The sequence below is a fragment of the Bubalus bubalis genome, chromosome 1 (assembly GCF_019923935.1).
Source record: "Bubalus bubalis isolate 160015118507 breed Murrah chromosome 1, NDDB_SH_1, whole genome shotgun sequence".
Taxonomy (NCBI): domain Eukaryota; kingdom Metazoa; phylum Chordata; class Mammalia; order Artiodactyla; family Bovidae; genus Bubalus; species Bubalus bubalis.
This window is the reverse complement of record NC_059157.1, coordinates 99,947,780-99,972,954: the sequence shown is the minus strand read 5'-3', so window position 1 is coordinate 99,972,954 and position 25,175 is coordinate 99,947,780. Positions and strand designations below refer to the sequence as shown.

Here is a 25,175-nt window from a genome sequence, read left to right as displayed (position 1 = left end):
TCAGTCACGTCCCCATGACTCAGTCTTAGCAACCCCAGGGACTGCAGCCTACCAGGCTCCTCCGTCCATGGTATTTTCCAGGCAAGAGTACTGGAGTGAGATGCCATTGCCTTCTCCTGCATAGCCATAAATAAGTAAACAATTAACACGTGTAGAAAACTGAGAGAATCAAAACTACATAGGACAGAATTTAGTAAAGCAGTTGATTACAAAATTAATATATAAAAATCAATAGCAAATATGCAAAGACATTTTTATTGAGAGCAATAACAAATGGAAATATATTTAAGAAAGGTGCTGGGCCCATAGAAAACTACTATAAAAATCAACTGGAGGAAATGACAAAAATTGAAGTAAGATACATCATGTTCATGTCTAAGAGATGCTCAGTATTGTGAGGTATGAGTTCTCCATAATTTACTATTTTATACAATCCTAATTAAAACAGCCACAACTTTGATGATTCTATAGATGATGGTGACAATTCAGCATTCAGGCCACTGGAGTGCCTTTCTGGCAAGCAGTTTGGCAATAACTGTTGAATTTTAAACCTTTATGTCATATGATCTAGTAATTTATCTACTGAGAATTAACCCTATGTATAGTTCAGTAGTCAGAATTCCAATGTAAAAATAATCTTCAAAACCTTGTTTGTAACAATAAAACAAAAGAAAAACATGCATCAATAAGGCACTGAATAAATCCATACTTTTGTATGAATAAACTCTTAGTGATTACCTTTAGATAAAAGAATATTGGTCTCAAATCTATGAAACAAAACCTGAAGCTTCAATAAAAAAAATAAGAGCCATGACTGTAAGTAGACCATGCCCTATTCTGAAAGTATAAGAGTCAAGGTTCAACATTAAGAATTTGGGAAATCTATGTTTGTGTATATATACATATATATTGCATCAGAGATCAGATCAGTAGCTCAGTCGTGTCCGACTCTGCAACCCCATGAATCGCAGCACACCAGGCCTCCCTATCCATCACCATCTCCCAGAGTTCACTCAAACTCACGTCCATCAAGTCGGTGATGCCATCCAGCCATCTCATCCTCTGTCGTCCCCTTCTCCTCCTGCCCCCAATCCCTCCCAGCATTAGAGTCTTTTCCAATGAGTCAACTCTTCGCATGAGGTGGCCAAAGTACTGGAGTTTCAGCTTTAGCATCATTCCTTCCAAAGAAATCCCAGGGCTGATCTCCTTCAGAATGGACTGGTTGGATCTCCTTGCAGTCCAAGGGACTCTCAAGAGTCTTCTCCAACACCACAGGTCAAAGGCATCAATTCTTCGGCACTTAGCTTTCTTCACAGTCCAACTCTCACATAGGTATATGTATATATACATACATATATATACGTATATACATACATGTATATATATATACGTATATACGTGTGTATATATATGTATATACATATATACGTATACATCCAAATATATGTATGTATACTTATATATGTATATATGTATATATACATACATATGCAGAGAAAATTTTCAAAAAATTATGACTTAAAAGAATATTGGTCTAAAGACAGGAAAAGACTTTTCCTATATTTCACATTCTCCATTGTTAGATCATTTTTATTACCATTTGCATATAAAAGCATATTGACAAGGATCACCTTTATGGTAGACTATGTATGGGTAACTTTATTAATATATAATGTTCTGTACACCTAATGGATGACAGAACAGTGTTAACATAACTTTTATATGCACTGGGAAACCAAAAAATTTGTGTGGTTCAAGTTTATTGCAAGATTTGCTTATTGTGTTGGTCTGGAACTGAACTCACAATATCTGAGATATGTCTATATTCCATCAGACATTTTCTACGCATTCACACATGTGATTAAAGACATAGAAAATAAATGAAGATGATATAGACACAGGCACACAGACTATGTTCATACAAGCAGATGTTTAACAGGAACTGAATAATAACATACTGTGTTACCTGCTGCTTCCCTCTAGTTTTTAAAAACGCATAAATTACTCAGAGATCCTTTCAGTTTTTTTAGCAACTACACACTCTTCTCCAGTGCAGTTGAGTTGTAGTTATTTAATCACTTCCCTGTTCATATACATTTGAATTGTTTAAACTTCTCCATAATCACACATACAATTGCAAAAAATAATTCTGAGCATATGCAGTAGGCCCTCCATATTTGTGGGTTTTACATTTGTGAATTCAACCAACAGTGGATGGAAAATATTCCCCTCAAATTTCAGAAAGCTCCAAAATGCAAAATTTAAAGTTGCCACACATCAGCAACTATTCACACAACATTTACACTATTAGGTACCATAACTAATCTAGAGATGATTTAAGGTGTATTGGAGGATGTGCATAGGTTATATGCAAATATTTAATACTATATCATCTTACATAAAGGACTTCAGCATCCACTGACTTTTGTATCCACAAGGTGTCCTGGAACCAGTTCCCCATGGATACTGAGGGATGACTATATCAGAAGCAAAATCTTTTAACTGATGTATATGTGCTTCTGAAATTTTGATACCATCAATTTTCTCATCAAGATGTACAGCACTATCTATAAAATACCTACAATGGTGCTTTAATCATTTCCAATTTTAGTTATAATACTTCAAATATTTTCAATATTTTTGGTTTCATTAATATAGTTTTCTACAGTTTTAAGATCTCCCCTAAATCCTTTATAAGCTGAAGAAAGTTTCATTTCTATAGCTTACTAACCATTCTTATCAGAAATTTTAATTTTTAATACAGTTAGCATTAATAGTTCATTAGATTGCCTAATGACTAAAAATATTCCATTCCTGTGATAAACTCTATGTTATCAAGCTGATTTTAATCAGTTGAAGTTTTGCTTAGAGTTAGCTGCATTTCTGTTAATAAAGGAGACTGATGTAAATTTGTCTTTCAGTTTACTACATTTTATTTTGTGTATGAGCACTGCTTTACAATTTGGACTTAGACACGACCTAGTCTTCAAATGAGCTGAGAAGTTTTGAAAAGTATTATCTCCCCTTCAGTTCTCCACATTTTCCCTTCCCATCTTGCAGTTAACTATGCAGTTAACATAAAGGCAGTGGGGTTAAAATACTGAGGCACAAAATATGAGCAGCCCTGCTGACTAATTCACCACATCAAAGAGGGCTGCCTGAAATTCTTGCCTGTGACCTCAACAGATTTCATCCGACCAACAAGTAAACTTTTCTGTGTTAAACCACTGACGTTACTGGCATGTTTGTCACTGTAGCATCCTGAATTGTTTAGAAGCTTTCCTCTATTTAATGCTCAGGACTATTTTAAATACTGTATTTAAATATTTGGTAAAATCACTGTAAAATATTTGGGCCCAGTGAAATTTGTAATGATGAAATTTTCCCACTACTTTTTGTTTCCTGTTTTGCTTGGGTATTCTACCTCTCCTTAGGTTTAGAATACTGTGTACCTTAGGAAACATCTTTTTTTTTTTTTAACTTCATGACTCAATTTCCAAAGTTATTGGAATGAAATTACACAAATGCTCCTAAGTTTTAAATCTCTATATTTGCATTTGATTTATTATACCTATGTTCATTCACAATTTTATTTCTCCTGTTGATCACGCTCTCTTCTTTGTTGGCTTCCTCTTTTTCTCCTTTCCTTGGGTTTATATGGCTGTTTTATGTTTTTGTTTTTGTTTTTTTTAATGAAGACATAGTTCATAAGGCTTTATTTTTTTCCAGCAAATTGTATTCAGTTCAGTTCAGTCACTCAGCCATGTCCAGTTCTTTGTGACCCTATGGACTACAGCACACCAGGCTTCCCTGTCCATCACCAACTCCCAGAGCTTACTCAAACTCATATCTGTTGAATCAGTGATGCCATCCAACTATCTCATCCTCTGTCATCCCCTTCTCTTCATGTCTTAAGTCTTTGCCAACATCAGGTTCTTTTCCAATGAGTCAGTTCTTCGCATCAGGTAGCCAAAGTCACATATGTGACTATAACTTTGTTATTTTCCGAAATTTTTAACAATATATTTCAGTATTCCCTTTAATCTACTTATATAAATGCATATTTAATAATTTCTAAGAAATGTCAGAAGTTTACTTTGAATATGAAATGAATACATTTATTTCAATATACTTTTATGATTAACTTTTATTTTTACTGCATGTGGTTCAGAAAACCTGTTTTGTGTAATTTCTCCTATATGGAATTAATAGAGATTATCTTTGTAGCATAATGACAGGTTCAGTTTTTACAAATGTTTCACAGATATTTAAAAGAATGTATAGCTTCTTTTTATTTGTACAAAGTTACACATTGATACTTATTACACTGAATGTACTGATTGTGTTTTCTCCAAAGTTTGAAACTCCCAGCCTTCAGACTGCCCAGCCGACCTCTTCCACATGTTATTCAATTTTACATCACAACCCATGGACTTCCTCCTGTGTCCAGAACTGATGACAGTCTAGGAACCAAGTTATTAAGACCCTACCTGTATCCTTGATACAAACGAAGACAAATTTTATTAAAGAAACAGTTTTTCTGTGTGATGCTGTCTAACAGACAAGGATAATACCAGATGCAGAAGATGAGGCTGTAGCCCCTCTTAATCTCTGACTAGCTCTGATTCTCAGCCTCCAATACCTGAGCAAGTCCATCCAGAAGAGCTCCCCATTCCAGTTCAGAGCAAAACCATCTTCAGCAATGCCCGTAGTAGAACTTAGGTAAATAATCCTTGAAATGCATCCACAGAAGCAATGATTGTTGACACAGATGGTCTAAAAAGTGATAGACTCTGACAATTCCTAGTTATTGTCATTAAATAAAATAGTTAAACTCAATGGTCCATATATATGGAATTCAGAAAGATGGTAACAATAACCCTGTGTACGAGACAGCAAAAGAGACACTGATGTATAGAACAGTCTTATGGACTCTGTGGGAGAGGGAGAGGGTGGGAAGATTTGGGAGAATGGCATTGAAACTTGTAAAATATCATGTATGAAACGAGTTGCCAGTCCAGGTTCGATGCACGATACTGGATGCTTGGGGCTGGTGCACTGGGACGACCCAGAGGGATGGAATGGGGAGGGAGGAGGGAGGAGGGTTCAGGATGGGGAACACATGTATACCTGTAGCGGATTCATTTTGATATTTGGCAAAACTAATACAGTTATGTAAAGTTTAAAAATAAAATAAAATTTAAAAAAAAAAAACAACAAAAAAACTCAATGGTCCACAGTTCTTTTGATTTAAATAACTATGTTATTCTGTGTGCTCTCTTAGGTTCCTCCCAGCTGAATATTTCTATGAGCTACAGCAAAACAATGAGACATATTTCCCATAATGCTTGACGAGAAACATCTGATTTTAGAGGAGTGTGTTTGATATCCACATTTAGGACTTAGTATCCCTGTAAGTCAAAAGTGTCTGCATTTGATATATTCTAATAATGAAAGATAGGCTTCCCAGGTGGCTCAGTGGCAAAGAATCTGCCTGCCGATGCAGGAGATGTGGGTTTGATCCCTGATCCGGGAAGATCCCTTGAGAAGGAAATGGCCACTCGCTCCAGTAGTCTTGCTTGGGAAATTCCATGGACAGAGGAGCCTGGTGGGATACAGTCCATGAGGATTGCAAAGAGTTGGACACAGCTTAGTGATGAAACAACAACATAATGAAAAACAGCCTTGATAAATAGCAGATAGCTTGGAACTACAAATAAAGCCTTAATGGGTTGTCCCACTCCAGTACTCTTGCCTGGAAAATCCCATGGACAGAGGAGCCTGGTGGGCTGCAGTCCATGGAGTCGCTCAGAGTAGGACACGACTGAGCGACTTTACTTTCACTTTTCACTTTCATGCATTGGAGAAGGAAATGGCAACCCACTAAAGGGTTCTTGCCTGGAGAATCCCATGGATGGGGGAGCCTGGTGGGCTGCCGTCTATGGGGTCGCACAGAGTCGGACACGACTGAAGCGACTTAGCAGCAGCAGCAGCCAAAGAATTAGAGGTGGGCTAAATTGAAGAGTCTTATTTCCCAGATCATGGTGAAGATCATTTTAGGTACAGCAAGAGGTTTGTCAGAGGCTCGTCTCCACTGACATCAACAAGGTACCATGTAACAACAAATCTCAGAGTTGACATAACTGGACTGGAGGTCAGATTTCATTCAGTTCAGTTCAGTTCAGTTCAGTCACTAAGTTGTGTCCAACTCTTCGTGACCCCATGAATCACAGCACGCCAGGCCTCCCTGTCCATCACCAACCCCCGGAGTTCACCCAGACTCACGTCCATCGAGTCAGTGATGCCATCCAGCCATCTCATCCTCTGTCATCCCCTTCTCCTCCTGCCCCCAATCCCTCCCAGCATCAGAATCTTTTCCAATGAGTCAACTCTTTGCATGAGGTGGCCAAAGTACTGGAGTTTCAGCTTTAGCATCATTCCTTCCAAAGAAATCCCAGGGCTGATCTCCTTCAGAATGGACTCCCTGCAGTTGGATCTCCCTGCAGTCCAAGGGACTCTCAAGAGTCTTCTCCAACACCACAGTTCAAAGGCATCAATTCTTCGGCTTTCAGCCTTCTTCACAGTCCAGCTCTCACATCCATACATGACCACAGGTAAAACCATAGCCTTGACTAGACAGACCTTTTTTGGCAAAGTAATGTCTCTGCTTTTCCAACTATATGGGCTTGGGCAAAGAAATCACCCTCTCTAATGTCGTTGGTTTAGCTGTTAAATGGGATATTTTTATGTGTATTACTTGCTTCAAAAGGTTATTGTGAAGCAAAATTATTTAATACATACTAAAGGGATTTGGATGGAGAAGGAAATGGCAACCCACTCCAGTGTTCTTGCCTTGAGAATCCCAGGGATGGGGGAGCCTGGTGGGCTGCTGTCTATGGGGTCATACAGAGTCGGACATGACTGAAGTGACTTAGCAGCAGCAGCAGCAAAGGGATTTGGAAACTGAAAGGATACATGTAATTAATTACAAAGCTGTGTTTAGGGGAAAACTTAAGTGAGCAGAATACACTTCACATTTTTCAGAGGTCATAATCCTATTCTGTGGCATGGAGCCGACTGATTAAACATCTTTTCCATGTCACATGTTAAAAGCAAAGATTATAGGCCCTCATACTCATTTTTGTGATATTAAAATCCATGCATTAAACCACTATTTCTTTTTGTGCTATGAATCTCCCATCTGCTGTGTACTTTCTTCCCAAAAAGAGATGGGTTTTATTTATCACATGAGATGTCAGCTTTCAGGCTTTGGGGTTCCTAAGTGCATACAAGCTGATGCAACCTCCACCACCAGTCATCAGCAGATGGATCTTGTTAAGCCATTCAGATTACTGGAGAAGAGCAAGATTTGGAACATGGACCTGCTCAAGGAATGTATATATTTAGTAAAACACAATAAATGTGGTTTTAATTGAAATCATTTTTTCTTCTTATTTCCAATATTAAAAATAATAGTAAATAAAAATAGCTTGCTACTGATAGCACTGAAGAGTCCAAAGAAGGACCAGAAACACTTGGCATTTTGGTGTTGAAGGAAAACCAGTCCTTTTTTGTTGTTATAATAAGTGAAGCCTGAAAGGAACATGCAGAGAGGGAGATGAATCTAAGCTACGTCAAACTAGCAGGGAAATGGCACCTGTGAAGAAGCCTATTGCCAACTTCAATGATGATTTGTCAGGTTTGATTAAAACCTGAATTAAGCAGTTCTCATTAGAACCTCAGAAGGATGAATTATGCTGCGTAAATAGATTACTCACGCCCTGATAGAAACACGGGCACCACACACCCTGCTAGTAACTTTCAATTACATTGATAAATGAGAAGTTAAACTGTAATTTTTTTTAGCACAATCCATTTTGTCTCTAATATCCTGCCACTTCTGTTTGCATTGTGACTGAAAAAATGAGGCTGCAATGAAATAAACAGTCCTCTAGATTAGTGTCACGCTACAAACGAGGAGATCATCGAGGTAGAGTTATGGTTGGAAAAGGGACCCCAAGAAGAGTGAAAAGTGTTCTTTCTATATCTCCAATCTACCCAGATATTTATTAAGGTTGTATAATAAGGGGATTTAGGGCTCATCTTCACTCATATCATAAATAAAATAGCCAGATAAAGGAATAGAAGAACTAATGATAGTGTCTGGAAAGTACTACTGGAAAATTTAACCTCATTGGCCAGGGCCTGGACTTCTTAACTAGCCAAAATAGGTTTCATTTGCCATAGTTAATCTTTATAGCATTTCAACAAAAGAGACAACAGCAAAAGCACTTAGAATATTGGTCACCATTTCTTCCTCTCAGGTGTTTATAAGCATTAATTAAATTTATATCTGATCTCATCCTTTTGGTTTCTGACACACAGTCATTTTTCTTATTAATGCCAATTGTGAAAAATTGGGCTAGGCATTCTGGGAAAGAAGGAAAACACCAAAAATGGACAGTTGTATTTTCCAAATGAAACTTTGATTTTTTTCCTTGCTCTAACTTTGAGGATCATTTTAGCAATCCAGGGACTTCCCTTAAATGTAACTTAACCCAGTTAAGACTCTGCAGTGCCACTGCAGGGGGCATGGGTTTGATCCCTGGTCAGGAAACTACATGCTGCACTGCACAAGACTTACTTATTATAAAGCTACAGTAATAAAGACAGTATGGTATTAGTGAAAAGGCAGACAAGTCAGTGTCCAGGAACAGAGAGCCCAGGAATAGACCCACACAAATACAGCCAGCTGATCTTTGAGAAAGGAGCACAGGCAATTCAATGAAGAAAGGATAATTTTCAAACAAATGGCACTGAAACAAGACATTCACATGCAAAAAATAAATAAACAAATCTAGATGCAGACCTTGCACATTTCATAAAAATAAACTCAAAATATATCACAGACCTAAAATTTAAAGTGTAGAACTATTAAAAAAGAATCCCAACTCCTCCAAGACTTGAAAACCAGTATGCCTACAGGGAAGTCTCTTTTAGAAGCAAAAATGGAAGAACTCTATTATTGAACGACTCACAAAAGAACCTTCTTAAAATCTCTCCCCATATCTGTCTCTCTCTGGACATCCACCTCAGGAAGGGGCTGGTAAAATTCTTCTTATTCAACCTCAAAATTCCTCCAAAATGTCTTAGTCTCACTACTTCATCTCCTCTCTTGCTGCCTTCTCCTTGCTTCTAAATCCTTTATCCTCTTCTGGTCCCAATGAAGGTGGAGAATATAAATGTAAGTTTTCTCAATTTCCACCAGCTGTCTTCTCCATCCATGACTCTAATTAGACAATAAAGGACCATGATCTAAGTAGCATAATGAATGCTCCTGGTAAAAGAGGAGAAAGGGTCTGATCAGTAACCTACGATATTTTCACCACAGTTCTATTCCACCAAGGGGCTGTGAAGACTTCTCCAAAAGAAATGAAGGCTAGAAATCTCACTGATGGTGGTTTCTGATGTCAAGGTTTGAAAGCAAATTCCTCTTAGCTTTTTCACTTCAACCCATAGTAGGTTTATGCCAGCTTATGCCAAAGGCTTTCAGAACCTTCTACTTTTTATATAAAAGAACTTCCAACTTGAGAGGAAAGACATGTGAGGGGAAATTTTCAGTACAGAAACTTAGAAAAAAAAGAGAAAAAAGAAGAGAGATGCGATTTTAGGTAAGAAAGCATTGAGAACAAACTACATAATTGAAAGGTTCCTGAAGCTTGGAGAAGGAAAGAGACCATAAAGAAATAAAACTCTGGATTCTGGAACTGAAATCCTGTTCTTCCATTTGTATTAGGAAAATCACCTACCTGGACCTCCATTTACTGTAAAATTATGGAATTTTACAAAAATGAACTGATCCCTTGATCTTATGACTTCTTCATCACCTAACCTGCCTTCCTACACCTCTCTACCCACCTTCATCATTGCTGTAATCCTCAGAACTTTAACTATGTGCTTGTCCACACAGTCAGAAGACATGTTTTGCTTTATGTTCTATGCAAACTATACCAGTCCCTGAATACCTGAATATTATCTCTAGTATTAAATTTACTTACAAAAAATAGTTTACTGGTTGATTATGATACTGCACTAAGTCTACAAAATAATGACCTCACAGGAATTAACAAATTAATATAAGCAAAACTCCTATGAATGCTGGTAAAGAATCTGCCTGCAATGTGGGGGACCTGGGTTGGATCCATGGGTTGGGAAGACCCCCTGGAGAAGGGAATAGCTACCCACTCCAGTATTCTGGCCTGGAGAATGCCATGGACTATATAGTCCATGGAGTTGCAAAGAGTCGGACATGACCTAGCAACTTTCACTTCACCCATGAATTCAGCTACACATATAAAGAAAGAAAAAAAGCATTAAATCAAAATACACCTGCCAGTAAAATGGAAACTGTTGGGTGTTGAGTCATGAACTATATGACTTATATATTCAATGTATAAACTCTTTAGAAATAGTCACCTAGAGAAACAACGTTTAGCTGTGAGAACTGTTCAGAAGTCAAACACTAAACTCAGGGGAATTTCAATACTGTCTCACCTCAACTTTATTTCCCCAAAGGGAACTGACTTCCTCATCTAACTTATTCACTGCATTTAATTTCAGACACTTTTGTTTTATTCTTAAAATATGGATAAAAATCATTCTTCAGCATCCAAGAGAAAGAAATTCAAAGGAAGAATTCTAAAATGGCATGATGTGCTAGTATTATCTAATTCTCTAAGGTAAATACTTTGAAAAGAAAAATACTCATCTGGAAGGAAAAACTCTGGATTAAGAAAAAATCAGATTCTCTTCAGTCATACATTCAACATATCAAGTTCATCTTGGGAGTAAGGAATGCTTTGGTGATAAGAAACCACTACCCATCAGGACTCAGGATATGACACCATGTACAGGCAAGGCTCTGCTCTCTGCTCAGCTCACTGCTGGCACTCAGTCAAAGTTGTGTGTGTCCACCTGAACAAGATGCGAATCTTACTTATATTTCAGAGAACTGAGGCTGTCATTGAATTACTTGCAGGAGACTGAATCTGAGATAGGATGAAAATTTTTAAATACCTGGTTTTATTCTAAGACTTAAGACACCTAGAATCAGAACAATGTTTGTGAAAAATTGAATTCTGATTACTTTGATATTTTATTGAAAAAAAATCTAGTATTATAAAATGGTCAAAAGAAAACACATTTTATTTTGTATCTCCTTTTATCATAAAAATTCTTCCCTTCTCTCCAGAATACTGAAGTAATACTAAAATACAAATTCACTGTAATATTCATATGGACCCAAAATAAATTTGATTCCATGTGAGGGCCTGAGAGAATCTCTTAATCATCGAGTCCTACAATGAGGAGAGACAAAACATCCCTTTAATTATTTTTTTTAAAGTTATTTATGTTGTTAAAAAATTCTACAAGACTTAAAATAAATCAAGAGTCCTCTGATTCTCCTCCCACACAGTCACATCTTCCTTCCATGACTCTGAAATATCTTAAACTCAGAGTTTCTTTGACTTCACATCTCCAGAAAATCCACCTGCCTTCATTCAAGGGAAGGGAGCAGTGAGTACGTGACAGTGCGGACTGAAGGAGGAAATCTGGGCATTGATTTCTTAAACAGTATTTCTAATAGTAACCCTGCTTTTCAGTCCTACTCATTACTCCCAGGTTCAAAGATACCTCATGTCTCCATGTGGCCCAAAGTACCTTGTTACCCAGTCTACATTTCAACTTCCTTTGTTCTGCTGATTTCAGTTTTCATCCATCTACTATGTTGACACCTCCTCTATGATTTTCTTGCCATTGTGGATTTACAACTTTTTAAAAAATCATCTTATTGTCTTTCTACTGGGGTTTTACGAAGAAGCATATGTTAAAATGTGAGTGCTATACTTAACAAAAAAATCTGCTATATGTAGTCCAAAATGTCAACTTTCATTTTCTACTCTAAATATTTATATATTGACAACTTACTTGTATATTTTATGTAATATAAAAATAACCTTTAAAATTAAGCCCAAAGGAATCCATGGTTCTTTCTATACTCACTTACTTTAGTTCTGCCCAATGGTTCTTTCCATACTCACAGATATATTTCTATTAAGTTTGCACCATTTTCTAGTCTATGGCTAATTCTAGGTGATTAAACTTGTTTGAAATTGGGTCTCTGAATTGGTGCAACCTGTGTAGGGTCCAATACATTCAAACTCAGTCATCTGAGTTGCTCGGTCATGTCCAACTCTTTGCAACCCCATCACAGCATGCCAGGCCTCCCTGTCCATCACCAACTACTACAGTCCACCCAAACCCATGTCCATTGAGTCATTGATGCCATCCAACCATCTCATCCTCTGCTGTCCCCTTCTCCTCCTGCCCTCAATCTTTCCCAGCATGAGGGTCTTTTCAAATGAATCAGCTATTCATATCAGGTGGCCAAAGTATTGAACTTTCAGCTTCAACATCAGTCCTTCCAATGAACACCCAGGACTGATCTCTTTTAGGATGGACTGGTTGGATCTCCTTGAAGTCCAAGGGACTCTCAAGAGTCTTCTCCAGCACCACAGTTCAAAAGCATCAATTCTTCGGCACTCAGCTTTCTTCATAGTCCAACTCTCACATCCATACATGACCGCTGGAAAAACCATAGCCTTGACTAGATGGACCTTTGTTGGCAAAGTAATGTCTCTGCTTTTGAATATGCTGCTGAGGTTGATCATAACTTTCCTTCCAAGGAGTAAGCATCTTTTAATTTCATGGCTGCAATCACCATCTGCAGTGATTTTGGAGCCCAGACAAACAAAGTCAGCCACTGTTTCCACTGTTTCCACTGTTTCCCCATCTACTTCCCATGAAGTGATGGGACTGGATGCCATTATCTTAGTTTTCTGAATGTTGAGCTTTAAGCCAACTTTTTCACTTTCCTCTTTCACTTTCATCAAGAGGCTCTTTAGTTCTTCTTCACTTTCTGCCATAAGGGTGGTGTCATCTGCATATCTGAGGTTATTGATATTTCTCCCGGCAATCTTGATTCCAGCTTGTGTTTCTTCCAGTCCAGCATTTCTCATGATGTACTCTGCATATAAGTTAAATAAACAGGGTGATAATATACAGCCTTGATGTACTACTTTTCCTATTTGGAACCAGTCTGTTGTTCCATGTCCAGTTCTAACTGTTGCTTCCTGACCTGCATACAGATTTCTCAAGAGGCAGGTCAGGTGGTCTGGTATTCCCATCTCTTTCAGAATTTTCCACAGTTTATTGTGATCCACACAGTCAAAGGCTTTGGCATAGTCAATAAAGCAGAAATAGATGTTTTTCTGGAACTCTCTTGCTTTTTCCATGATCCAGAAGATGTTGGCAATTTGATCTTTGGTTCCTCTGCCTTTTCTAAAACCAGCTTGAACATCAGGAAGTTCATGGTTCACATATTGCTGAAGCCTGGCTTGGAGAATTTTGAGAATTACTTTACTAGCGTGTGAGATGAGTGCAATTGTGCAGTAGTTTGAGCATTCTTTGGCATTGCCTTTCTTTGGGATTGGAATGAAAACTGACCTTTTCCAGTCCTGTGGCCACTGCTAAGTTTTCCAAATTTGCTGGCATATTGAGTGCAGCACTTTCACAGCATCATCTTTCAGGATTTGAAATAGCTCAACTGGCATTCCATCACCTCCACTAGCTTTGTTCGTAGTGATGCTTCCTAAGACCCACTTGACTTCACATTCCAAGATGTCTGGCTCTAGGTGAGTGATCATACCATCATGATTATCTGGGTCGTGAAGATCTTTTTTGTACAATTCTTCTGTGTATTCTTGCCACCTCTTCTTAATATTGTCTGCTTCTGTTAGTTAGGTCCCTACCATTTCTGTCCTTTATTGAGCCCATCTTTGCATGAAATGTTCCCTTGGTATCTCTAATTTTCTTGAAGAGATCTCTAGTCTTTCCCATTCTGTTGTTTTCCTCTATTTCTTTGCATTGATTGCTGAGGAAGGCTTTCTTATCTCTCCTTGCTAATCTTTGGAACTCTGCATTCAAATGGGTATATCTTTCCTTTTCTCCTTTGCTTTTAGCTTCCCTTTTTTTTTTTTAATTTTATTTTATTTTTAAACTTTACATAACTGTATTAGTTTTGCCAAATATCAAAATGAATCCGCCACAGGTATCACAGCTATTTGTAAGGCCTCCTCAGACAGCTTTTTGCTTTTTTGCATTTCTTTTTCTTGGGGATGGTCTTGATTCCTGTCTCCTGTACAATGTCACATTCAAAATGATATTTAGCAAAAAATAATCAATCAAATAACCAACATAATAGTTGTGAAAACCAAGTGTTGGTTTTCTTTACAAAATGTTTCAGGGTAAGGTTTGTGAAGGTATTTCCAAAAGTCCAAAGCAACTGTTTCCCCAGAGATTGGTCAGGTGACTGCATAAAAGTTACCTGAAACACAATTCTTGTGTTTATTCTCTCTTTTGCCTTTTTAAATAAACAATCTTACTTATTCTTCAAGGCACTGCTCAAATATTACTTCTCTTTGGCATCCTCTTTTCCCTTCCATTTTCCTGGCAAAATGAATGGCCCCATTATCCCATCTCCTCTAATATTTGGTATATACTTTTACATATATATATATATATGTGAGTGTGTGTGTGTGTGTACATATATATATATACACACAACAGTATACAACACATTGTACTGCTATGATTTATTGTCTATACCTCTATTATATTTTGAACTCCTCAAAGGCAATATTTGTGTTCCATTCTTTTTGGTATCACCAGTAACTAGTACAGTACCTGTAATTCAAAAGACTATCAGCAAACAATCTTGAACTTAATTACATTGACACAAATACCTTCTAATATGAGAAAGCCCAAGACTACACAAGGAGAAATGAGTATAAAAACTCAATTGAAAGTCTTAAATAAAGAGAAACTTTATGTATTAATCCATGTCCTCCTCACTAAAGCTACCTGAGAAAGGTATCATGCCTCTGACAGATGAAAGAACTGATACTCAAATAACTTGGTCAAGATCAAAGCTACTAAACACTAGAATAAGAGCATTTTAACCCTTATCTGGTTCCAAAGCTAGAGCTCTTGATTTTTTATTTTTAATGCTTCCTTCATTGAGACCACAGAATACAACATGCAAAAAAGGAACAGTTTTTCATCTGTGTCTTTCCAGTTCTTGGTATATAATTGACTATAGTCTTCAAATATAAGTTATGTCCAAATGATTGTTTTTGACTTTTTTTTTTTACATTGTTCATTTCTGAGCCATTACATCTGCCATGGTTAGTTAAGCCTGCTGTGAACTTGTACAGTCGAGACTGCTATTACTTTAAATAGTAGTTCTTAGTGTGTGAAGATGATGCTTCCAACTGTTCCACCTTTAGGAAGAAAGGTGGGTACATACAATTCTTTGACCTCTATTCTCAACTACATATTGTGCACTTGCAATACACATACTTTGAGAAGTGTGCCTACTGGGGCCTTGATTTTTTTGTGTGTTTAGAAAAGGAAAGTAAAATGCAATGTGCAATACATGCATAATACAATATACCTAGTTGGAATGCACACTTGGTGCTCTTTAATTTTGTTTGACTCTTTCGTGCACCTATATATTTGCCACAATACTTAAGTTTGAGTGTACATATCTACATTTCTACATATAGGTTCCTATATAGTTATATATAACATATATATAATAAGACCACTGTAAAATGTGAACAAAAAGAGTTTTTATATAGATTTTGAATCCTTTTTCTTTTTATGTTAATTTCTAATCCTTCTTCTCCACTGACTATTAATCTGTGTGGCCAAAAAAAAAAAAAAAAAAGTGTTTCCACTGTGAAAAGTCTAATTTTTCTTTTTCTAGATCTCACAGGTGTCTAGATTCTAGATATATTATATCTGGATTCTCATATCTAGATGCCAGATATGTCATATCTGGATTCTCATATCTAGATGCCAGATATCTCATATCTCTTATGCCTGAGATATCATACTCTCTGTATCATGACAGGTAAGAAAGCAGACCATAAAACCTTGGCGTCCACCATTCCCAAACCTGCTGCAGGCATCTTAAAGTATTTGCAGCTCTTAATAGAGAGCTTTACCTACTTTCCGAAGAATGTTCCATCCAAGCACAGGTGAGTCCAGAGGAGGCAGAAAGGTGATGTTCCTGGAACAGCCTTCAAACACAGAGCAAGAGCAAGTCATGTGTATCCTGCCCTGACTCCCCAAGGTACTCAATAGTACTAAGCCCTGCGGTGTCACTGTCGTATCTTCCCATTAGAATATCAGCTTCCTTCCTTTCTCTGCCTCACTTCCCTGCTAGTACAGCTGGGAATGCCTCCCATCTGAACTCCAGCCCTTAAGCCTAGAATAGAGAAAAGACCACTTTAAGAATAGTGTTTATTAGATGGTACTGTGGAGATTTGTTTCCTCTATCATGCAGAGAATCATGCCAGCTTCGAACTCTCCCATTTCACAAGGACTGATTCTGCTTATTTCCTCCATATATCAGTTCTCCCTAATCTGGGTGTCCTGAGACTGGGTGGTCTATGCTCTGCACACTGTAGGCATTAAGGGCATTTTAAATTCCTTGGGGCAGGAAGAGTCACTGTCCTGCCTATGTCCAAGATAAAAACAGATCCCCTCCCACCCTGACGACCAAGCAGTACATTTTCAGTCCCAATCACTCCTTCCCCCTAGGCTGCAGGCCACATCTGGGGTTACTGGTAAACCATGTCCCTTTCTGTTAAAGCCCAGTCCTCTCAAGTGAGCATTTACCATTTTCCCCTTCTCGTAAAATACAGACACACACACACACTTTTATTTTACTTATATCTCCATTTATTACTGTTGTTACTATAAAAGATCACCATTAACTTAGTTACATAAGGCAACAACAAAAATTATCTTATAGTTCTGGAGATGAGAAATCTGAAATGAGTCTAAATGAGGGCTTCAAACGGTTGCCTTTTCCAGCTTCCAGAGACAATCTGAATTCCTTAGCTCATGGCTGTATATATCTCCATTTTCAAAGCCAGCACCATTAAAATAAGTCCTTGTCACACCACCATCCTCTGATTCTTTCTCTTTTGTCTCTTATAAAGACCTTTGTAACTACATCAGGACCACCCAGATACCTCAAAATCAACTTAGTATCAACTTTCATTCCATCTGTAACCGTAATTCCCCTTGCCATATAATCTAACATATTCACAGTTTCTAGGAACTGGGATGTAGAAATCTTTGGGAGGTAGAAGCATTATCCTACCAGTCTCGCAAGTTTAAAGATGCAAATAATTTTCCTTACTGCTTTCAGACCTAAATATTCTCGATGCAGTGTATAAGGATGATTCTATTACTCCACTCACTCTAGAAATAACACCTATCTAAAACACTGAAAACTATACCTTACCAATAGTTGCCATCATTCAGAACCTGTGATGTGTCATGTATTCTACATACTCAGCAATGTTTAATAGTTACCACACAGTCTTCAGCATTAGACTGGTCTAGAATGCAAGTTGTACTTTGCTCCCTACCACTGTAACTCTCATTCTATCGAATGTTAAAGAAACAGTACACTTCCTCATAGTGGTGATTAGATCACTTTATCTTAACTGATATCAGAACTTCTTGGGTTTCCCAGGTGGCACAATAGTAAAGAATCCATGGGCCAACACAGGAGATGCTAGAGACACAGGTTCAGTCCCTGTGTTGAGGAGATCCCCTGGGCAAGGAAATGTCACTCTGCTTCAATATTCTTCCCTAGAAAATGTCAATGACAGAGGAACCTGGTGTGTTGCAAAGAATCGGATATGACTGACTGACTGCACACAGAGAATCCTTTATTGTAAAATGTGTCATTGTTTGGAAAAATTGAAAAGAATATTTGATTACATTTAGGATTACCTCATGTTGTTACCTTTTAATCCTTCCCAAAGTAAACCAAAATCACTACGAACAAAACTAGTGGAGGTAATGGAATTCCAGCTGAGATATTTTAAACCCTAAAAGATGATGTTGTTAAAGTTCTGCATTCAATACACTAGCAAATTTGGAAAACTCAGCAATGGCAATAGGACTGGAAAAGGTAAGTTTTCATTCCAATCCCAAAGAAAGGCAATGTCAAAGAATGTTCAAACTACCACACAATTGAGCTCATTTCACATGCTAGCAAAGAAATGCTCAAAATTCTCTAAGCTAGGCTTCAACAGTACCTGAATCAAGAACTTTCAGATGTTCAAGTTGGACTTAGAAAAGGCAGAGGAACCAGAGATCAAACTGCCAACATCCATTGGATCATCAAAAAACCAAGAGAATTAAAAAAAAAAAAATCTACTTCTGCTTCACTGACTATGCTAAAGCCTTTGACTGTGTGGATCACAACAAACTGGAAAATTCTTAGAGATAGGAATACAAGACCACCTTACCTGCCTCCTAAGAAACCTGTAGGCAGGTCAAGAAGCAACAGCTAGAACCAGACATGGAACAACAGACTGGTTCCAGACTGAAAAAGGAGTACGTCACGGCTGTATATTGTCACCCTGCTTATTTAACTTATATGCAAAGTACATCATGAGAAACACCAGGCTGGATGAAGCACAAGCTGGAAACAAGAATGCTGAAAGAAATATCAATAACTTCAGATATGCAGATGACATCACCCTTATGGCAGAAAGTGAAGAAGACCTAAAGAGCCTCTTGGTGAAAGGGAAAGAGGTGAGTCAAAAAGTTGGCTTAAAACATAACATTCAAAAAATGAAGACCATGGCATCCAGTCCCATCACTTCATGGCAAATAGATGGGAAAATAATGGAAACAGTGACAGACTTTATTTTCTTAGGCTCCAAAATGGTGACTACAGCCATGAAATTAACAGAGGCTTGCTCTCTGGAAGAAAAGCTACGACCAAACTAGACAGCATAATAAAAAGCAGAGACATTACTTTACCAACAAAGGTCATCCTGTCAAAGCTATGGTTTTTCCAGTAGTCATGTATGAATGCGAGAGTTGAACCATAAAGAAGGCTGAGTGCCAAAGAATTGATGCTTTTGAACTGTGGTGTTGGAGAAGACTCTTGAGAGTCTCTTGGACTTCTAGGAGATCCAACCAGTCAATATTAAAGGAAATCAGTCCTGAATATTTATTGGAAGGACTGATGCTGAAGCTGAAGCTTCAACACTTTGGCCACCTGATGTAAAGGGCTGACTCACTAGACCCTGATGCTGGGAAAGATTGAAGGCAGGAGGAGAAGGGGATGACAGAGGACAAGATGGTTGGATGGCATCACCAGCTCAATGTACATGGGTTTGAGCAAGTTTCAGGAGATGGTGAAGGACAGGGAAGCCTGGTGTGCTGCAGTCCATGGGGCCGCAAAGAGTCAGACATGACTGAGTGACTGAACAACAAAACTTAACCAGACGTGAATTTGATCCCTGGCTTGGGAATATCCCCTGGCAACCCACTCCAGTAGTCTCATATGGAGAATCCCCATGGGCATAGGAGCCTGGTGGGCTACAGTCTATAAGGTAGTAGAGAGTCAGATACAACTGAAGCAACTTAACATGCATGCAAACTAAACTAAAATGACAGTTGAGAAGTTAGCATGCTAGTAGCTCATAACGTTGAGAATGAGAGAGCAGGAAACAGAATTATTCCAACAATTATTTAAGAGATGAAAAATAGATGGAGGAGTGGTAACTGAAAGTCAAAACACAGGAAACCAAAGCCCACATAGTGTCAGAGGGTGCCTAAAAGGAAGCTAAACAATTTACCTGACAAAACACCTGGAAGCCAGTCTTTAAAGCCAGTCAGCACTGAAACAGGAAGGGGTGGGTGAGCAAAGAGAAATGGCTAAAGACCAACACAGTGAGAGGCAAGGAGACCTTTCCAACCAGCTTCTCTTTTTCAGTCTGTGCAGCCAGACAGCTTTTTCTCAACCTGAGCTCTGTGAGACAGGGGCAATGTTTTTCCTGTGGAGAAATGGAGTCAGTTAGATTCCTAATGTAGGAATAACAGACACATGGAAAAGGGAATGACTCATGGTACTGAAAAGCAGGGACTTGTATATAAGTTCACACTACAGGACTGTTAAACTCAATCCTCATCAGGACAAAAACTAGAGAATTTTTGGTTAGGGTAACTAAACAATTCACACACTGACCTTTGAGTGACCCTCAGTTAAATAACTGGCTTTCTATACAAAAATCATCAGACAACATACCCATCTATCCCTAAACAGAACTTCTGACCAGAATTTTAGTGACAAACAAATGATTGGAAAGTTAAAGATTATCAGACACCTGAATAAAATATCCAATGTGAAAGATGAAAACAAACAGAAATCAAAACAAGGATAAAAGACAATGAAAAAGAAAATCAACACAACATACAAGATGTTCAGAGAGATGTAATTCTTCTTCTAAAACTAAAAAAAAAAAAAAAAAGAGGCAATGGGAAAAAAGAAGATTGGCTTTTTTTTTTTAAGAGCGCCTGAAAATTAAAGATTTTATAACTGATTTTTAAAATAAAAGCAGAGATGGAAGCTAAAGTTGGGAAATCCAGGAACATAGACTAAAATGCAATATGACACAGAAATAGGAAATATATAACTAAGAGAACTGCACCCTGCTTTCTAACATCTAATAGGAATTCCAGAAATCCTGAATACAGATATTATCAAAGAAATAATACTGAGTTTCCTTGAAATGAAATAGTCTTCTAGAAAGAGAGTACACAGGAATGCCCAGAACAATAAGTAAGAAACACCATTAGAAATTTTATCAAGAGGTTAAAGCAAGACCCTGAAAGTTTATAAGATAACACACACACACACACACACAGCCCTTATAAAATAACAAGCATTACATGACACCAGCAACACAAGAATATTAAATGACAGCAAAGCTAAGCCTCTCAACTGCTGATATAAAATCATTCTTAGTCTAGAATTCCATACTAACTGTATCGGTCTTCATGGAAAACAAGAGAATAAACCCTGTAGGCTAAGGGAAAAATGACTTTCTTAAAGGACGATAGATGGCTCACTCAATCATTAGGAGGGCTGGAGAAACAAGCTCAAGATCAGGGTCCCAGTATTGAGATCCAGAACTACACTGCAGAACCACCCTGATGGAAAAACCATTTTATTTTATCCTTCCACCAATCATTCACTGCAACTTCTCCTGCCATAAACACCAATGACACTAGCACTCTTGAAAACCACCTCTGAACCTGCAGCAGCAAAATGATTGCCACGTACAAAACACAAGCTACTTTCTTCTGAATGTAACCCTGTACTGGTTTGTCTGATAAGATGAAACCACGTAAGTGTACCATAACTGCACAAGAAGTTGGTGAAAGTATTCTGAATTGTACCTTGTAAGGACAGAATTCACAGAGTGGGAAAAATAAAAATATAAGGAGGATTTTTGAGATATACTCAATAGTCACTATTCCAACCAAATAAGCAATGCGTACTGCTCCATCAAATTATCAATCAAGTGTGACGATAGAATAAAAACATTTTTAGACATGAAGGAAATTCAAATAGAATGTTATCACCCTTCATTAGAGAGATGCTGGAAGATGAGCTTTCATCTTCCAGCATAAAGGAATAAACCAAGAAAAAAGGAGTACATGGCATCCCAGACACAGGATCAAACACTGAAAAAGAATGAAGGGAGTTACAGAAGAACATGTTTTCATGGGGTTTAGAGTGTAATTAGCTGAGACTGGAAAAGGATATGGAAAAACAGGAGGAAGGCTTGTAAGCACAAAAAAAGTTTTAAAAATTGATTTATTATCTCTTACATTTTAACATTTGAAAAAGTATTGGTAAGTACTTGACAGCTTTATTGGTGCTTTTGAAAGATATGAAAGATAGAGAAATATAAGCAATAATACAAATACTAAAATAATAGAGTAAATTTGGGAAAGAAGAAAAATATATTACTATGCTCAGTAGTAAATAATTTTCAACTATCCAGTATCTATGGAATCTAAGTACTGAGTTAATTAAATACATGCTAAATTACACTGAGAGAACAGTACAAGAGAACACATGTATATGTGGTAAGGGGTGTCTTAAGAGTGATAAATTCTGAATTACCAAATAAGAAGTCTAAAAACACTAAGGTTGAAAAATTAATAAACAGCATCACAAATATAAATATTTAAAGATATTGGAAAATTGTAGAAGATATCTACAAGATATCTGTAAAAGAGATGAAATTGACACTTTAGGAGTGCAAGACTTGGGAATAAAGAATGGTACAGGAGTCTATATTTTATTCAAAATATGCCCTTTAGTCCTTTTTGATTTTTAACTATGTGAATGAAATACATTGATAAATGTAGAATTTTTTAAAAGAAAACTATCTTGGTAAATTATGATGTAGAAAGTGGGATCTCAAGAGCCTGGATAAGATCAGATCAGATCAGATCAGTAGCTCAGTCGTGTCTGACTCTTTGCGACCCCATGAATCGCACCACGCCAGGCCTCCCTGTCCATCACCATCTCCCGGAGTTCACTCAGACTCACGTCCATCGAGTCAGTGATGCCATCCAGCCATCTCACCCTCTGTCGTCCCCTTCTCCTCCTGCCCCCAATCCCTCCCAGCATCAGAGTCTTTTCCAATGAGTCAACTCTTCGCATGAGGTGGCCAAAGTACTGGAGTTTCAGCTTTAGCATCATTCCTTCCAAAGAAATCCCAGGGCTGATCTCCTTCAGAATGGACTGGTTGGATCTCCTTGCAGTCCAAGGGACTCTCAAGAGCCTGGAAAACAGATATCAATACTTTAAAAAAAAAAAAGGACGACTAGTTTTGCATGAGAGAAGATAACCAATTTGAAGTTTCCAAGGAAATCCAAGAAAAAAAGAAAGTAAAGTGAAGAGGACAGTAGAGAGAAGTGCAGAGCAGTAGCCAGCAAAAAGGTAACAATCTATTCCATACTATATAATTCTTTCCCATGACACTGCAAAAATCGTCAGTATCATATTCTAAACTGAGAGGCCAGTGAGTGATCTCTAACCAAAAAAAATTTTTTTGTTTTTAATGAAGAAGGAATTATTCTTTCAAACATAGTTGGCACCAAATGATGAGAGACCCAACAGACTGAGTTAGTCCTTAGAACACAAGGTCATTGAAAATGAACAGATATATTAGAAATACTTTATTTCTAATATAGAAATAAAGAAATACTTTATTTCAAATCTCTAAATCTTGTGGATCCAAATCTTGTGGATCAAGGAAATGGAAAATTTAATCTCATGATTCTATGCTGGGGTGAAGGACATGGCAGCAGTATCCATGATCACACCAACTCCCACTGCTTTCTGAAGATGCTGCAGGGAAATCGTGTATACCTGTGGCGGATTCATGTTGATATATGGCAAAACCAATACAATACTGTAAAGTTAAAAAATAAATAAATAAAGGAGACATTGTTTGCCTGGCAAGAAATCCAATGAGATGATCAAGAAGTCTGAAAGAATCTTGAGGGAAAACCAGTGTGCCTACATCAACGATTCGATTGACTTACATCGAGTAGAGAATATTAGCCATACAGAGCCTGCCATAAGCCTTCACTTGTACAGTCCGCCTTTTGACACATGCCATGCCTTTGATCAAAGAACAGGACATAAAAACAAAGTCACCATGACATTCCATAGCAAATTTGGAATCAGGACTCCATTTACAACTTCAGGATCACTGGAGAACAACTAAGGGGCACCAGGCCCTCTGAGGTTTTACTTTAAGGTCCAGGGAATTCCGCCTTGGACAGGAAGGTCTGCTATCACTTGCCTGTCCAGTAATACACTTTACAAGGCCAATATTAGATCTACCATAAGGCAGATGCTAATTATAAGGCATTAAGTAAGCAAATTGGAGAAGGCAATGGCACCCCACTCCAGTACTCTTGCCTGGAGGATCCCATGGAGGGAGGAGCCTGGTAGGCTGCAGTCCATGGGGTCGCTAAGAGTCGGACACGACTGAGAAACTTCACTTTCACTTTTCACTTTCCTGCATTGGAGAAGGAAATGGCAACCCACTCCAGTGTTCTTGCCTGGAGAATCCCAGGGACGGGGGAGCCTGGTAGGCTGCCATCTATGGGGTCGCACGGAGTCAGACATGACTGAAGCGACTTAGCAGCAGCAGCAAGTAAGCAAATAGTGCCCCGAGCTACTAGAGAAGAAAAATCCCACTAAAGATAAAAAGGCTTATGATTTTAAAGGTCAAATCAAGCTCCACTCATTTTACCTGCTAAACCCATCAGAACCATACTAGGAATGTCAGTGATGGTTTTTATAGTTTTTGGAAACACTTTGGTCTCTGGATTGTAATTAGCAATAAATAAAAGCAAGATATCAAACCACTCGTCTTGTTACTTGGAAGGCTAAATGTAGATGTCTTCAATATACTTTATATGTTCTTAATATTTGAGGAGAACTTTTTGAATCTGTGCATTTTATTTTTCCAATCTTATTTTACAAATTCCTGTTCTATAAATAATAGGGTAGTAGATAGAGATTTGATTTTTCCTAGAACTTGAGAGGCAGCAAAGTATCCTGATTTATTGTGGGTTATACACAAAACAATGCATCTGATAAACTTAGCACAATGCTGCATATTCAGTAGAAGGTAGAGATGATATATAATCTCACATATTCCTCACAACAACCCTTCAAGGTAGGCAGTAACAACTGCACATTTCCTAAGGAGGAAAAAGTTTACAGACATGATTTTCTCAAGATCACACAGACCAGTGCCTTTCAAAGGTCTTTACACACACCAATAGAATCATCAAGTTCATCCTAAGGTAGAACTGAAACCATACGCACTGATCAGATCACTAGCATCTTATCCTCTGTATACTAGCTTTATATAGTGTGGCAAAAAGATGAGAAAATATATGCTCTTTAACTTTGGAATCTAAGATACTCTATTCTTAAACAGATTGAATCGGAAAAACTGAGTAGGAGGGGAAATGATTGTGATAATGCAGAGAAATTTTTAAACATGTCCATATTTTACGTAGGAGAGCTCTTTTATTTTTTAAGATATCCTTTTGTGGGAGGCTAACTTCCATCTTTAATCTGTTTTAAGAAGCTCATTGCCCCATTAATGTAATATATTAGATCATGA

General features: G+C 37.7%; 1 pseudogene; it reads left to right on the top strand.

Moving 5' to 3' along the window:
- Positions 1-23,910, top strand: part of LOC123332947 — an 81,205-nt pseudogene extending 57,295 nt beyond the window's left edge.
- The last annotated feature ends 1,265 nt before the right edge of the window (positions 23,911-25,175 follow it).